Source organism: Carassius gibelio, chromosome B19, assembly GCF_023724105.1.
Source record: "Carassius gibelio isolate Cgi1373 ecotype wild population from Czech Republic chromosome B19, carGib1.2-hapl.c, whole genome shotgun sequence".
Taxonomy (NCBI): Eukaryota; Metazoa; Chordata; class Actinopteri; order Cypriniformes; family Cyprinidae; genus Carassius; species Carassius gibelio.
The window spans coordinates 32820762-32837675 of NC_068414.1; positions in this window are offsets into that span (position 1 = coordinate 32820762).

Genomic DNA, 16914 nt, shown 5'->3' on the forward strand with positions numbered 1-16914 from the left:
TCTATATGTGTACTGAGTTTCATATGAATATGTGCAAGTATGTGTGAGCTATACATCAACATTTCTGACTGTGTTCCAGGGGGCGCCGTAGAGCCCCTGTGCCACGCCCGGGTCCCAGCCTCTGCAGGCTCCTAAAGGCCACAGATTCCAAAGTGTGCGCAAATTTTCAAGAGTTTTTGAGTATGTTAAGGACCCCCAAAGCCCCCACAACTTTGACGAAAAATTTGAATACTAAACCCTAAATAGCCAACTTCCTGTTGGGCGGAGCCTATGATATGCAATACAAAAGTTGTTTGGATTGATGAGATTTATATGTGTACCGAGTTTCATACGTCTACGAGCAAGAATGTATGATATATGGCCCTCCATATTCCAGGGGGCGCTGTAGAGCCCCTGTGCCACGCCCGTGTATCAGTCTCTGCCCGGCCCTAATGGCCGCAGGTTCCAATCTGTGTGCCAATTTTCAAGACTTTTTAAGCACGTTAAGGGCCCCAAAAGCCCCCGAGACGTTGGAAAAAAAAAATAATAATAATAATAATAATAAATATAGCTGCAAGCAGCGATGTCGGGCTCAAGCCATCAGTGCAACGCCACCCTGGTGGCATCGGGAAAACTGTGCCCAGCGGGCATAAGCATTTACAGTAACCCTCTGACAATCAAGTTTTAAGGGATGTGGCAGTTAAAGGGTTAATCCGACCAATCTAGACTTTGAAATCACATACACAGAACAATATATATAACTTTAGTAACACTTTATTTTAAAATGTATAAAAAATGTATAAGGTGTGCATTGTAGCTGACACCTATATGAACACATTACAATTGTTTTGTGACTACAAGTCTTTCTTCTCAAATGCTATTGAGTGGTCGCGAACGCGGATGGGAGAATGGCGCATATTTGTTTTGTTTTTTTTGAGCAACTGGTGCCCCCTCTGGGAGTTGGTGCTCTACGAAGACTGCATACTCTGCATATAGGGAGCGGCGGTACTATCTGGAAGATATATTCCTCAAACCATCGTACAAGTGAAGGTGATGCTAGTCCTTCAAGAATCGCTCAAAACCTTTTCAAGTGTACAGTTTCCTTTTATTGCATCTTGAAATAAATATTTCTGAATTCTGAATCAAACTGGGTTGTGTTTATTGATTTATTTTATAAGACAACTGAAACTTTAATCTCCTTTGTAATATATGTGCTTTTAAACCAAGAACAATGTAATTAGAGATGTATTCCTGCTTAATAATGACTATTATTAAGGGAAAAGGCTTTATAATCATGAACTATTTACTAATGCTTAGCTAATGAGTGCAGTTATTATAAAGTGTTACCAATGCATTTACTAATGTTAACAAATTAGACATTATTATACAGTGTTACCAAACCCTTTAATAATTTATTAGTGTTTTGTAATGATTTTAATGACCTATAAGCATTTGTGAAATAGTTTTGCTTGCATTGCAGCTTAATCTGTCAGTTGAAGAGTTTTACTGTTACATCCATGAGATTAATAAATGTCATGTCATGTCACAGGTTGTCATAGGTCAGTATCAAATGAGTTTGAAATTATAATTTGCAGCACAAATAAGGCTTCTTAGGATGTTTTTAAATCCCAAAAACTGTCAGAAAAGGATAAGGCCTAAGAGATTTCTTAACCTGTAATGAAAGGAAAAAAACACCACCATTAGCAACAACAAAAACAATAACAATTTAAAATATAGATTTTTTTTCCTGATTATTAAAGGAATGATTAGGTCTCTCTCTCTCTCTCTCTCTCTCTCTCTCTGCCAGACAGCCCCTCCCTACAATCCACACACACTGTCAGTCACCAAAGATTCACAGTCACCAACCCCCTCACACTCACACTCCCCCTCCCTCTCCCCCTCCCTTTCCTCACACAGACGGAGTGGCCAGAGTGAGATCATGTCAGTTGAGAAGTCTGACAGTTTTTTCTTTTCTTTTATCCATACAGTGTTGTAAAGTCATGAAACTATGCATATTTCCTCATAATGATTTGATCTCTGTATGAAAACATGCCTTGAAGTGTTTGGAAGCTGCAATTTAGACATACAATACAATTAATGTTTCCCTTCTTACTGTCATTTCAAAAAATCACCACGTCAAAACCGTTCAAGCTAACCAAAATCCGTTCGCAATTTAAGTTCCTCGATGTTGTTTCTTCATGTAGTCAAAGTTTGGTGTGTATAGTGTACTTCCCATGTGAGGAGTATGCATTAATTCACAACTGTAAAATCTCAAAAATACACATTCAAATCAAAATAGCTGACTTCCTGTTGATCGTAGCTTATGACTGTGAATTAGAAAGTTGTCCGTCTTGATAAGAACAATTTAAGTACCGAGTTTGGTGTCTGTAGCTAAAACTAAATAAAATGCATTATTATTATTATTAGCTGTACACTTGCTAAACATTTTTAAATATAAACTTATGCAATTGTGTGTGTGTATATATATATATATATATATATATATATATATATATATATATATATATATATATATATATATATATATATATATATTTATATATATATATATATATATATATATATATATATATATATTTATATATATATATATAAATTCAAGTGTACAGTTTTCTTTTATTGCATCTTGAAATAAATATTTATGAGTTCTGTGTTTGTTTATTTTATTTATTTTATTTTTTATTTTACATTTTTTTAGGGAGATTACAGCCTTTAATCTCCTCAAAATAAATGTGCATATAAACCATGAACAATTTAATTATAGCTGTATTTATAAAATGCTTACTAAAATATTAATTTTGGGAGAAGGCTATATAAAGCATGAACTGACTATTTACTAATGCTTAGCTAAGAATTGCAGCTATTATGAAGTGTTACCAATGCATTTACTAATGTTAACAATTGAGACATTATTTTAAAGTGTTACCAAATCCTTAAATAATTTAAAAGTGTTTTGTTATGATTTCATTAACCTATAAGCATTTGTGAAATAGTTCTGCTTGCATTAAAGCTTAGTCTTCATCTGTGAGCTGAACAGTTTTACTGTTACATCCTTGAGATTATGTAAATTCAAATAAATGTCATGTCACAGGGTGACAGAGGTCAGTATCAAATGAGTTTGAAATTATTATTTGCAGCACAAATAAGGTTTTTTAGGATTTTTTTTAATCCCTGAAACTGTCAGAAAAGGATAAGGCCTAAGATATTTCTTAAGATGTAATGATAACAGCACAATTAGCAACAACAACAAAAAAATAACTATTTAAAATACAGTTTTTTTTCTGGTGATTAAAGAGATGTTTAAGTCTCTCTCTCTCTCTCTCTCTCTCTCTCTGTCTGTCTGCCACTCAGCTCACACCCCTCCCCCACTCACACTCACACACACACACAGAGTCAGCACACAGAGTGACAGAGTGAGATCAGATGTCTGACAGTTTTTTAATTTTCTTTTAATCATACAGTGCTGTAAAGTCATGAAACTATGCATATTTCCTCAGAATCACTGGTTTTCTAAATTAAAAATGTTTTTTAAAGGTTTGGAAGCTGCAATTTAAAAATACAAGACGATTAATGTTTCACTTTTTACTGTCATTTCAAAAAATCACCACGACAAAACCGTTCAAGCTAACCAAAATCTGTTCGCAATTTAAGTTCCTCGATGTTTTTTCTTCATGTAGACAACGTTTGGTGTGTATAGTGTACTTCCCCTGTGAGGAGTATTCATTAATTCACAACTGTAAAATCTCAAAAATACACATTCAAATCAAAATAGCCGACTTCCTGTTGATCGTAGCTGATGACTGTGAATTAGAAAGTTGTCCGTCTTGAAAAGAACAATTTATGTACCAAGTTTGGTGTCTGTAGCTGAAACTAACCCCCCCACTTTTGACAAAAGGTGGCGCTATAGAGTGCCTCCTTCACGCCCTTTTAAAAGCTTTTGCCATTGTCTAGCTATCAAGAATACTGATATGTGTTTTGAGTTTCATGTAAATCTGAGCTTGTTGTCTGCCTCAAACTCACCATAACAGAACATTCAAGTTTGACACGTTGCCATGGCAACACTATATCAGATATCAATATCCCCACAACAGATTTACATCGGCCGTGTTTTGTCATTATTCTGATGAAGTTTTAAGTAAATCGAGTAAAAATAAGATGCTGAATTCAAAGCATTTGGAAAATGACACACTTCCTGCTGCCAGTTGGTGGCGCTATAACGTTGACTCTTAATAGCCACATATATACAATCGGTATCATACAACGAACAAACCCATGAAGTTTGATCAAATTCAGGAAATGTATGTGGATGTTATTAGACATTTCCTGTTTCTCATTTCTCGCCATAAGTTCCATGCCTCGCCACGGGCAAACCGTTCGAGATATCAAAAATCCCCTCGCAATTTTTCATCCTCAATGTCTTGAGATCATGTTCACCGAGTTTCGTGGCGAACGGGTTGAAAACCTCAGAGGAGTATTTCAAATTCCAGAGCATGCTTTTTTTAAACAGCCCTGAATAGCTGACTTCCTGTTGGGCGGAGCCTATGACATAAAGTGTGAAAGTTGTTCGGCTCAATGAGATCTATAAGTGTACCGAGTTTGATATAAATACATGCAAGTGTGTGTGAGCTATGGTTCAAGAATTCTGACTGTCTTCCAGGGGGCGCTGTAGAGCCCCTGTGCCACGCCCGGGTCCCAGCCTCTGCGGCGTCCTGATGGCCGCAGATTCCAATGTGTGTGCCAATTTTCAAGAGTTTTTGAGCATGTTAAGGCCCCCAAAACACCCCGGAAGGTTTAATAAAAAATAAAAATAAATATAGCTGCAAGCAGCGATGGCGGGCTCAAGCCACCAATGCCATCACCACCCCGGTGGCATCAGGTAAACTGTGCCCAGCGGGCACATGCATTCACAATATCCCTCTGGCAGTGAGGTTTTAAAGGATAGAGGGGAGCGTAGAGGGGAGCGTGCATTTGCAGTGGCTGGGCCACGACTCTGGAATACCCTGCCTTTAGAGATCAGACTGGCCCCTTCCTTGTCTATTTTTAAATCTTTGCTAAAAACTTTTTTATTTTCCTTAGTGTACTGACTACTGTGTTATGCTACATTTTGAAATGGGTGGTTTTAAATTTTTTGTCTGGTCTATTTTTATGTATGTGTAATATTCTTGCTCTTATGTTAAAGCACTTTGGTCAGCCAGGAGGCTGTTGTAAATGCGCTATACAAATAAATTGAACTTGAACTAGAACTTGAACTTGATATGGCAGTTAAAGGGTTAATCCGAATCATCTAGACTTTAAAATCACATTCACAGAACAATATATATATATATATATATATATATATATATATAACTTTAGTAACACTTTACAATAAGATTTCATTTATAAACATTATGTTAACATGAACAATATTTATATAGCATTCATTCATGTCAGTTAATATTCCAAACTTAAACATTAAAACATTGTTTTATTGTGATTTTTTTCCAAGCACATTTTACCAATTCCAAACCATATCAATCTTAATAACTACCATTATTTTTTATTTAATCATTTATGAGTGCTATACAATAGTCCAGGAAAGCTGGAAGAGAAAAACAGGTCAAGAAGAACTGACAAAAGAATTGCAAAAGAATTAGGAATTAATGTGAAGATTAATTTTTAGTCAATTCTGCAAGACAGACTTTCAGGAAAGGAGGTGCAATAAAAATGAGCTCCTAAATCTTAATCCCAGATTCTGGAAGATATATTCCTCAAACCATCGAACAAGAGAAGGTGGTGCTGGTCCTTCACGAGTCACTCTAATCTGTTCATTAAGCCTATATATAAAGTCTTAATATATAGTATTTCACAATACTTCATGGTATTCTAATTAAATAATTTTTTGGAATCTTAGATCTCTCAGAACCTGACACATTGTAATTCTGAGACTCCAGGAAAGTGGCAGTTCTGTAAAATGTTGGCGCTGGAGACTAAATGCTCACTGATAGTTTCACACCTAATTCACTTAAAACACACACAAACACACACACACAGTGACAGAGGGACAGAGTGACATCAGATGTATGTTTTTTAATTTTCTGTCATCCATATAATGTTGTATATTCATGAAACTATGCATATTTCCTCAGAATGACTTGTCTTCTATGTGTACATTTTTTTGAAGTGTTTAGAAGCTGCACTTTTTTTTACTGGTTCCTTTTTTACTATTATTTCAAAAAATCACCACGACAAAACCATTCAAGCTATCCAAAATTCATTCACACCTGTTCTGTAAGATTAATTCTTTAAACAGTGGTAAAAGAGGATGTGGTGCTGAACCTTCAAGAGTCACTTAAAACGTATCTGTCCATAAAGCCTATTAAGAATTATTCTTAATATACAGTTCACAATACTTCAGCTTGTTATTCTAATTAAGTGAGGGTCATTTTATCAGTAAAATTCCTAAAATACATATTATTTTATTTGAAAGATTTCTATAAATTATTTAAATCATACTCGTTTCTCCAATAATTATTTAAAAGTAATCCTATAGCTCCCTCTGGTGGCCATTATAGGTACTAAGAATTGCAAGCTTGATTTATAAGTTATGATAGTTTTAATTTTATGCTGGCTCTTGAAAATGATAAAGCTATGAAACTTACTGTGCTTCCTTCAAATGAGGACTTCTACTTATATAAAAAATTATGAAGAGTTAGAATGAAAAATGTTAAAGATATAGTAAAATAACTATTGTATTTTTTATGTTACTTTAATAAATCTCTATGGCAACACCATTTAAGCTATCCTAAACCCATTCACAATTTAACATCTCAGTATATTGGCATCATGTTGAAAAAGGAGTATGGAGTAGTATGAGGAGGAGTATGAATTCATTTACAGGCTGATTTTATCATAAATCCACAATAAAATTTATTTTTCTGTTCTGTATCAATCTGTGTTGTTGTTTGTTTATTTTTATCTTTTATTTTTCATAGGAAGATAACTGACCCTTTACTCTCCTTTTTAATAAATGTGCTTATAAACCAAGGACAAGCTATTTATAGCTGTATTTATAAACTGCTTACTACTGACTATTAATATTGGGACAAGGCTTTATAAAGCATGAACTGACTATTTACTAATGAGTGCAGTTATTATAAAGTGTTATCAATGAATTTGCTAATGTTAACAAATTAGACATTATTTTACAGTGTTATCAAATCCTTAAATGACTCATAAGCATTTGTGAAAGTTCTGCTTGCATTACAGCTTAGTATTGATCTGTGAGCTGAACAGATTTACTGTTACATCTATGAGATTATGTAAATTCAAATAAATATAATGTCACAGGATGTCATAGGTCAGTATCAAATGAGTTTGAAATTATTATTTGCAGCACAAATAAGTTTTTTTTTAGGATTTTTAAAAATCCCTAAAACTGACAGAAAAAGGATAAGGCCTAAGCTATTTCTATGTGAGTGGCTAAATTTATTTTTGTTTTCATAATTGTAATACACAAACTATGAAATTATACAAAATGTATAAAAAGGTAAATAAATAAATACGCACACATTAAAAAAGCAGCCAAGTCGAATGAGTTTCCTTTTTTATATAGATTAAAATTGAAGACAGAAGCAAGTGGTAAATGTGGTCACTTTAATATTCAAATCCAGTAGATCCAGTTTATGTTCACGTGGCTGTTTTCGTTTATATTCGCCAAGCTATTATGTGTTTTGAAATAATCTTGTCCGTTATGTGTTCGTTCGTACGACGAAAGCCAGAATCCTGCAGCTCGAGAGATATGTTATTCTGCCAGTCGCGCTTTCAAATAGTCTTGCACACTTAAACAGGTCACAAACACCTGCATTTAGCTCTTGTAGTGTTACAATGGGTTTATTGTGTGCATTTGTGGTAATATTTTATTTAAAAAAGCTCTTAAACAAGAATAAATTCGTTTGTTTTGAGCTGGACACTGTACGCGCTGATCGGAGGCGTGATTTCAGATAGGCAGCCACAAATATTTCATTTTCACACAAACAGTTCAAAAACATCTGAATTTAGCTCTTGGTGTGTTCTAATTGGTTGATTGTGTGATATCGCTGTAATAATTTATTTTTAAAAGCTTTAAAACAGGAATAAATTCGTTTTCTCTGAGCTCTTTACTCCAGACGCTCGTGGTCACAGCGGTGATTCATCTCTCCTATTTCTCACGTATCTCTGGCCAGAAATAATTTATCCATGAGCCCTGAACCGGTAATAATCAGATATGTTGGTTTAGCTTGTCAGTGTGAATTAAATCTAAGTATTTGTTTGTATTTTAACCGATTTAAAAGTGAAAGTAAAAGTTCGGGAATTGAACCTGTAGGGGCGCAATTTCTCTCAGACAATGGAAGTCTGAAGCACACATACTCAGGGGCGTAGCAACCGGGGGGGACGGGGGGGACACGTCCCCCGCACTTTTAGAAACAGGTGATTCTGACCCCTGCTAATTTTTTTTTTTTTTTAGGATCCAGCGTGAATATTTCCTGTAGTGTTCTCTGATTTGTTACTTAGATTTGAGTGAAGTAACATTCAGCCAATCACAGAGCGAATCATCTCCTGGGCGCGTCTGCTATGAGCTTCAAATCTCTTGTTGCTCTTCTGAATTTTCGTTTGTTCGTTTGTTCACTTTGCTATTAGGTCGTCTGGGATAAAATGCACCCCAGAAAAAAGCAAAGGACGATTACATCCTTTTTTAAACACACAATGTAAGTATGTTACAGTATGTCGCGATGACACGAATCGCGCGATAAAGTTTTCATGTTATGATTTAACCTATTGAACCCGTATGGACCTCGTCACGTCGCGCCGGATTCAGTGTGTTGAATGCTCTCCTAATTGTCACTTTGGATAAAAGCGTCTGCTAAATAAGACGTAACAATATTATTGGTTTCTGCTGTCTTTTGTTTGTCTACGTGCTGCTCGCGGAGTAAAATTATCATTTCACAATAAATCATATTTGTTTTGCAACGAACATCTTAAAATACTTTATCAAATTTTATTATTTTAATTCATAACTGTTACTTTATGTCCTAACTAGTCTGCAGGAAAGGCAGGCTGTGACGTCACTGGCAGAGAGAGGGGGCAGTTGCTCAACCTCTCCAGAATGTGTACAGGTGAGATTTGTATCTGGGTTACTCCGCCGCGGTACCCCCGAAGCAATCTAAAATAGTCCGAATATAAACACTTATTATAGGTGCACCCTAGTGATTCAGGACAAGCCAAAAACACGGTTTGGAAAATAGATTCATGGTGTACTCGCTTATTATATACATTCTTCTACATTTTGAACACAAACAAAGTTACGGACCGCAGCTCTGATTGGTTGTTTTGGTTTTTTACCGGGAGTGATGTATTTCTGCAAATGGCAATAGGACCACTCGGAGGAGCCAGAGGAGCTTGATTTTTTCACAGATTATCTGTCTCATATTTTTCATAAAATGTATGTTGTATAAAATTACTGTAGATGTAATCTGTATACTCATTTAACACCTGTTTTTGTCCAACTGTTAAAAAAAAAAAAGTTATTGTTCAAATGTAGTGCAACTGAAATATTGTAAATATCATAAAATATCTTTATTTCTTAAAAAAAAAAAAAAATTATAGTTGGTCTCCCATTGGTCTCAAAGTCCTGCAGTATTTTTAAATTTCGAGTATGATTTAACAAAAATAGGTTCCTGTAAGCTATCATGTCATGTTCCCAAATTTGAAAAAGTAAAATGCCAATTGGTATTCTATTTAGAATTTATTATGAACATCAGCTTTGGGTCAAATCACCATACAGCTGTCCCCCCCACTTTTAAAATGGCTGCTACGCCCCTGCACATACTCAAACAGAGGGACAAAGTGAGATGAGATGTCTGAGAGTTTTTTAATTTTCTGTTATCCATACAGTGTTGTAAAGTCTTGAAACTATGCATATTTCCTCAGAATGACTTTTTCATCTGTATGAAAAAATTCTTTGACGTGTTTGGAAGCTGCAATTTAAAAATACAATAATGATTCCCTTTGTAAGGTCATTTAAAAAAATCACCACGGCAAAACCATTCAAGCTATCCAAAATCCATTCACAATTTAAGTTCCTATCAGAAATACTGATGTGTGTTCAGAGTTTTGTGAAATTCTAAGTATGGTATTTGCCTCAAAATCACCTGAGAAGTATTCCAGTTTGACATGTTGCCACGCCAACAATTTTTTAGATATCAATATCCCCCTTGCAGATTTATATCGGCTGTGTTTTAACATTATTCTGATGAAGTTTGAAGCAAATCGAGTAATAATAAGATGCTGAATTCAAATCATTTTGAAAATGACACACTTCCTTCTACCAGTTGGTGGCGCTATAACTTTGACTCCTAATAGTCACATATATGCGATCGACATCATACAACGAATAATCTGATGAAGTTTGATTAAAATCAGGAAATGTATGTGGACGGTATTAGACACTTCCTGTTTCTCATTTCTCGCCATAATTTCAACGCCTCGCCACGAGCAAACCGTTCGAGATATCAAAAATCCCCTGGCAATTTTTCATCCGCAGTGTCTTGAGATCATGTTGACCGAGTTTGGCGGCAATCGAGAAAAAAACCTATGACAAGTATTTCAAATTCCAGAGCATGCGCTTTTTACATAACTCTAAATAGCTGACTTCCTGTTGGGTGGAGCCTATGACATGCAATACGAAAGTTGTTCGGCACGATGAGATCTATATGTGTACTGAGTTTCATATGAATATGTGCAAGTATGTGTGAGCTATACATCAACATTTCTGACTGTGTTCCAGGGGGCGCCGTAGAGCCCCTGTGCCACGCCCGGGTCCCAGCCTCTGCAGGCTCCTAAAGGCCACAGATTCCAAAGTGTGCGCAAATTTTCAAGAGTTTTTGAGTATGTTAAGGACCCCAAAAGCCCCCACAACTTTGACGAATAATTTGAATACTAAACCCTAAATAGCCAACTTCCTGTTGGGCGGAGCCTATGATATGCAATACAAAAGTTGTTTGGATTGATGAGATTTATATGTGTACCGAGTTTCATACGTCTACGAGCAAGAATGTATGATATATGGCCCTCCATATTCCAGGGGGCGCTGTAGAGCCCCTGTGCCACGCCCGTGTATCAGTCTCTGCCCGGCCCTAATGGCCGCAGGTTCCAATCTGTGTGCCAATTTTCAAGACTTTTTAAGCACGTTAAGGGCCCCAAAAGCCCCCGAGACGTTGGAAAAAAAAAATAATAATAATAATAATAATAATAATAATAATAATAATAAAAAATAATCCTAAGGAAAACAATAGGCCTCTCGCCCTTTGGGCTTGAGCCCTAATAATAATAACAAGAATAATCCTTAGAAGAACAATAGGGCTCTTCGCCCCTTCGGGCTTGAGCCCTAATAATAATAATAATAAAAAATAATCCTAAGGAAAACAATAGGCCTCTCGCCCTTTGGGCTTGAGCCCTAATTAGCCACTCACATAGAAATAGCTTAGGCCTTAACCTTTTTCTGACAGTTTTAGGGATTTTTAAAAATCCTAAAAAAACCTTATTTGTGCTGCAAATAATAATTTCAAACTCATTTGATACTGACCTATGACATCCTGTGACATTATATTTATTTTAATTTACATAATCTCATGGATGTAACAGTAAATCTGTTCAGCTCACAGATCAATACTAAGCTGTAATACAAGCAGAACTTTCACAAATGCTTATGAGTCATTTAAGGATTTGATAACACTGTAAAATAATGTCTAATTTGTTAACATTAGCAAATTCATTGATAACACTTTATAATAACTGCACTCATTATTAAATAGTCAGTTCATGCTTTATAAAGCCTTGTCCCAATATTAATAGTCAGTAGTAAGCAGTTTATAAATACAGCTATAAATAGCTTGTCCTTGGTTTATAAGCACATTTATTAAAAATGAGAGTAAGTTATCTTCCTATGAAAAATAAAAGATAAAAATAAACAAACAACAACACAGATTGATACAGAACTCAGAAATTTTATTGTGGATTTATGATAAAGCCTGCAAATGAATTCATACTCCTACTCATACTACTCCATACTCCTTTTTCAACATGATGCCAATATACTGAGATGTTAAATTGTGAATGGGTTTAGGATAGCTTAAATGGTGTTGCCATAGAGATTTATTAAAGTAACATAAAAAAATACAATAGTTATTTTACTATATCTTTACAATTTTTCATTCTAAATCTTCATAATTTTTTATATAAGTAGAAGTCCTCATTTGAAGGAAGCACAGTAAGTTTCATAGCTTTATCACTTTCAAGAGCCAGCATAAAATTTAAACTATCATAACTTATAAATCAAGCTTGCAATTCTTAGTACCTATAATGGCCACCAGAGGGAGCTATAGGATTACTTTTAAATAATTATTGTAGAAACGAGTATGATTTAAATCATTTATAGAAATCTTTCAAAAAAAAATGAATTGTATATATTTTACTGATAAAATGACCCTCACTTAATTAGAGTAACAAGCTGAAGTATTTTGAACTGTATATTAAGAATAATTCTTTATAGGCTTTATGGACAGATACGTTTTGAGTGACTCTTGAAGGATCAGCACCACATCCTCTTTTACCACTGTTTAAAGAATTAATCTTACAGAATAGGTGTGAATGAATTTTGGATAGCTTGAATGGTTTTGCCGTGATGTTTTTTGAAATAATAGTAAAAAAGGAACCAGTAAATGTCTTTTTATTTTTTTAAAGTGCAGCTTCTAAACACTTTAAAAAAAAAAAAATGTACACATAGAAGACCAGTCATTCTGAGGCATATTTCCTCAGAATGACTGGTCTCATGACCATAGTTTCATGACTATACAACACTATATGGATGATAGAAAATTAAAAAAAAACTATCATACATCTGATGTCACTCAGTCCCACTGTCACTGTGGGTAATGTGTGTGTGTGTGTGTGTTAAGTGAATTAGGTGTGAAACGATCAGGGTGCATTTAGTCTCCAGCGCCAACATTTTACAGAACTGCCACTTTCCTGGAGTCTCCAGAATTACTCGGTGTCGGACTCTGAGAGACTTAAGATTCCAAAAAATTATTTAATTAGAATACCATGAAGTATTGTGAAATACTATATATTAAGTCTTTATATATAGGCTTTATGCACAGATTAGAGTGACTCGTGAAGGACCAGCACCACCTCCTCTTGTTCGATGGTTTGAGGAATATATCTTCCAGAATCCAGGATTAAGATTTAGGAGCTCATTTTTATTCCACCTCCTTTCCTGAAAAGTCTGTCTTGCAGAATTGACTAAAAATTAATCTTCACATTAATTACTAATTATTTTGCAATTCTTTTTGTCAGTTCTTCTTGACCTGCTTTTTTCTTCTTCTTTTCTGACCTCATGACCCAGTCAGTATTTTTTGTACAATGGTCAAGTCTTAACTTATCCATTTCTGTATTGCATTTGTGTTTGATATTTCTCATGGGTATTTCATAATTTTCGACCTTACAGTTTGAGTTAAAAGTCTATTTTAGCGCATTTCATCTGTAAAAGAAAACATGCCCAATAATTCTGCACACATGAATATAAGGAGTTTTTCTCTTCCAGCTTTCCTGGACTATTGTATAGCACTCATAAATGATTAAATAAAAAATAATGGTAGTTATTAAGATTTATATGGTTTGGAATTGGTAAAATGTACTTGGAAAAAAATCACAATAAAACAATGTTTTCATGTTTAAGTTTGGAATATTAACTGACATGAATGAATGCTATATAAATATTGTTCATGTTAACATAATGTTTATAAATGAAATCTTATTGTACAGTGTTACTAATATATATATTGTTCTGTGAATGTGATTTTAAAGTCTAGATGATTCGGATTAACCCTTTAACTGCCGTATCCTTTAAAACCTCACTGCCAGAGGGATATTGTGAATGCATGTGCCCGCTGGGCACAGTTTACCTGATGCCACCGGGGTGGCGATGGCATTGGTGGCTTGAGCCCGCCATCGCTGCTTGCAGCTATATTTATTATTAGGGCTCAAGCCCAAAGGGCGAGAGGCCTATTGTTTTCCTTAGGATTATTTTTTATTATTAGGGCTCAAGCCCGAAGGGGCGAAGAGCCCTATTGTTCTTCTAAGGATTATTCTTGTTATTATTATTTTTATTTTTTATTAAACCTTCCGGGGGTTTTTGGGGGCCTTAACATGCTCAAAAACTCTTGAAAATTGGCACACACATTGGAATCTGCGGCCATCAGGACGCCACAGAGACTGGGACCCGGGCGTGGCACAGGGGCTCTACAGCGCCCCCTGGAACACAGTCAGAAATCTTGAACCATAGCTCACACACACTTGCATATATTTATATGAAACGCAGTACACTTATAGATCTCTTTGAGCTGAACAACTTTCACAATCTATGTCATAGGCTCCGCCCAACAGGAAGTCAGCTATCCAGGGCTGTTTATAAAAAGCATGCTCTGGAATTTGATATACTTGTCATAGGTTATTTACTTGATTGCCACGAAACTCGGTGAACATGATCTCAAGACATTGGGGATGAAAAATTGCGAGGGGATTTTTGATATCTCGAACGGTTTGCCCGTGGCGAGGCGTGGCAATTATGGCGAGAAATGAGAAACAGGAAATGTCTAATAACATCCACATACATTTACTGAATTTGATCAAACTTCATTGGTTTGTTCGTTGTATGATACCGATCGCATATATGTGACTATTAAGAGTCAACGGTATAGCGCCACCAACTGGCAGCAGGAAGTGTGTCATTTTCCAAATGCTTTGAATTCAGCATCTTATTTTTACTTGATTTACTTAAAACTTCATCAGAATAATTACAAAACACGGCCGATGTAAATCTGTTGTGGGGATATTGATATCTGATATAGTGTTGCCATGGCAACGTGTCAAACTTGAATGTTCTGTTATGATGAGTTTGAGGCAGACAACAAGCTCAGATTTACATGAAACTCAAAACACATATCAGTATTAGTGATAGCTAGACAATGGCAAAAGCTTTTAAAAGGGCGTGAAGGAGGCACTCTATAGCGCCACCTTTTGTCAAAAGTGGGGGGGGTTAGTTTTAGCTACAGACACCAAACTTGGTACATAAATTGTTCTTTTCAAGACGGACAACTTTCTAATTCACAGTCATCAGCTACGACCAACAGGAAGTCGGCTATTTTGATTTGAATATTTAAATTGAGCTCTGATTTAATGCATACTCCTCACAGGAAATGTTCACTATACTCACCAAACTTTGTCTACATGTTGAAAAAACATTGAGGAACTTAAATTGCGAACGGATTTTGGTTAGCTTGAACGGTTTTGTCGTGGTGATTTTTTTAAATGACAGTAAAAAGGGAATCATTAATTGTCTTGTATTTTTAAATTGCAGCTTCCAAACACTTAAAAAAAAAAATCATACAGAGATCAAATCATTCTGAGGACATATGCATAGTTTCATGACTTTACAACACTGTATGATTAAAAGAAAATTAAAAAACTGTCAGACATCTCAACTCACTCTGTCCCTCTGTTTGAGGAATGTATGTGTGCTGACTGAGTGTGTGTGTGTGTGTGTGTGTCTGTGTGTGTGTGTCTGTGAGTGGGGGATGGGCATGAGCTGAGTGGCAGACACAATGAGAGAGAGAAAGAGAGAGAGAGAGAGAGACTTAATCATCTCTTTAATCACCAGAAAAAAAAAATGTATTTTAAATTGTTATTTTTTGTTGCTGTTGCTAACATTGCTGTTTTCATTACAGCTTAAGAAATCTCTTAGGCCTTATCCTTTTCTGACAGTTTCAGGAATTAAAAACAAAATTCTAAAAATACTTATTTGTGCCGCAAATAATAATTTCAAACTCATTTGATACTGACCTATTCCATCCTGTGACATGACATTTATCTTAATTTACATAATCTCATGGATGTAACAGTAAAACTGTTCAGCTCACAGATGAAGACTAAGCTGTAATGCAAGCAGAACTTTAACAAATGCTTGTAAGTCATTAAAGGATTTTATAACACTGTAAAATAATGTCTAATTTGTTAACATTATTAAATGCATTGGTAACACTTTATAATAACTGCACTCATTAGTAAATAGTCAGTTCATGCTTTATAAAGTCTTGTCCCAACTTAAATAGTCATTAATAAGCAGCTTATAAATACAGCTATAAATAGCTTGATCTTGGTTTATAAGCACATTTATTAAAAAGGAGAGTAAAGGGTCAGTTATCTTCCTATGAAAAATAAAAAAATGAAAATAAACTAACAACAACACAGATTGATACAGAACTCAGAAATTTTATTGTGGATTTATGATCAAATCAGCCTGTAAATGAATCATACTCCTCCAAGAAGACACAAGTAGTTCACACCAAACTTTTTCAACATGATGCCAATATACTGAAGATGTTAAATTGCGAATGGGTTTAAGATACCTTAAATGGTGTGGCCATACCGATTTATTAAAGTAACATAAAAAAAAATACAATAGTTATTTTACTATATCTTTAACATTCTTCATTCCAACTCTTTCATAATTTTTTATATACGTAGAAGTCATCATTTGAAAGAAGCACAGTAAGTAAGTTCATAGCTTTATCATGTCCAGGAGCCACCATAAAATTAAAACTATCATAACATATAAATCAAGCTTGCAATTCTTAGTACCAATAATGGCCACCAGATGGAGATATAGGATTACTTTTAAATAATTATTGTAGGAACGAATATGATTTAAATCATTTATAGAAATCTTTCAAAGAAAAATATGTATTTTACTGATAAAATGACCCTCACTTAATTAGAATAATATGCTGAAGTATTGTGAAATACTGTGTATTAAGAATAATTCTTTATAGGCTTTATGGA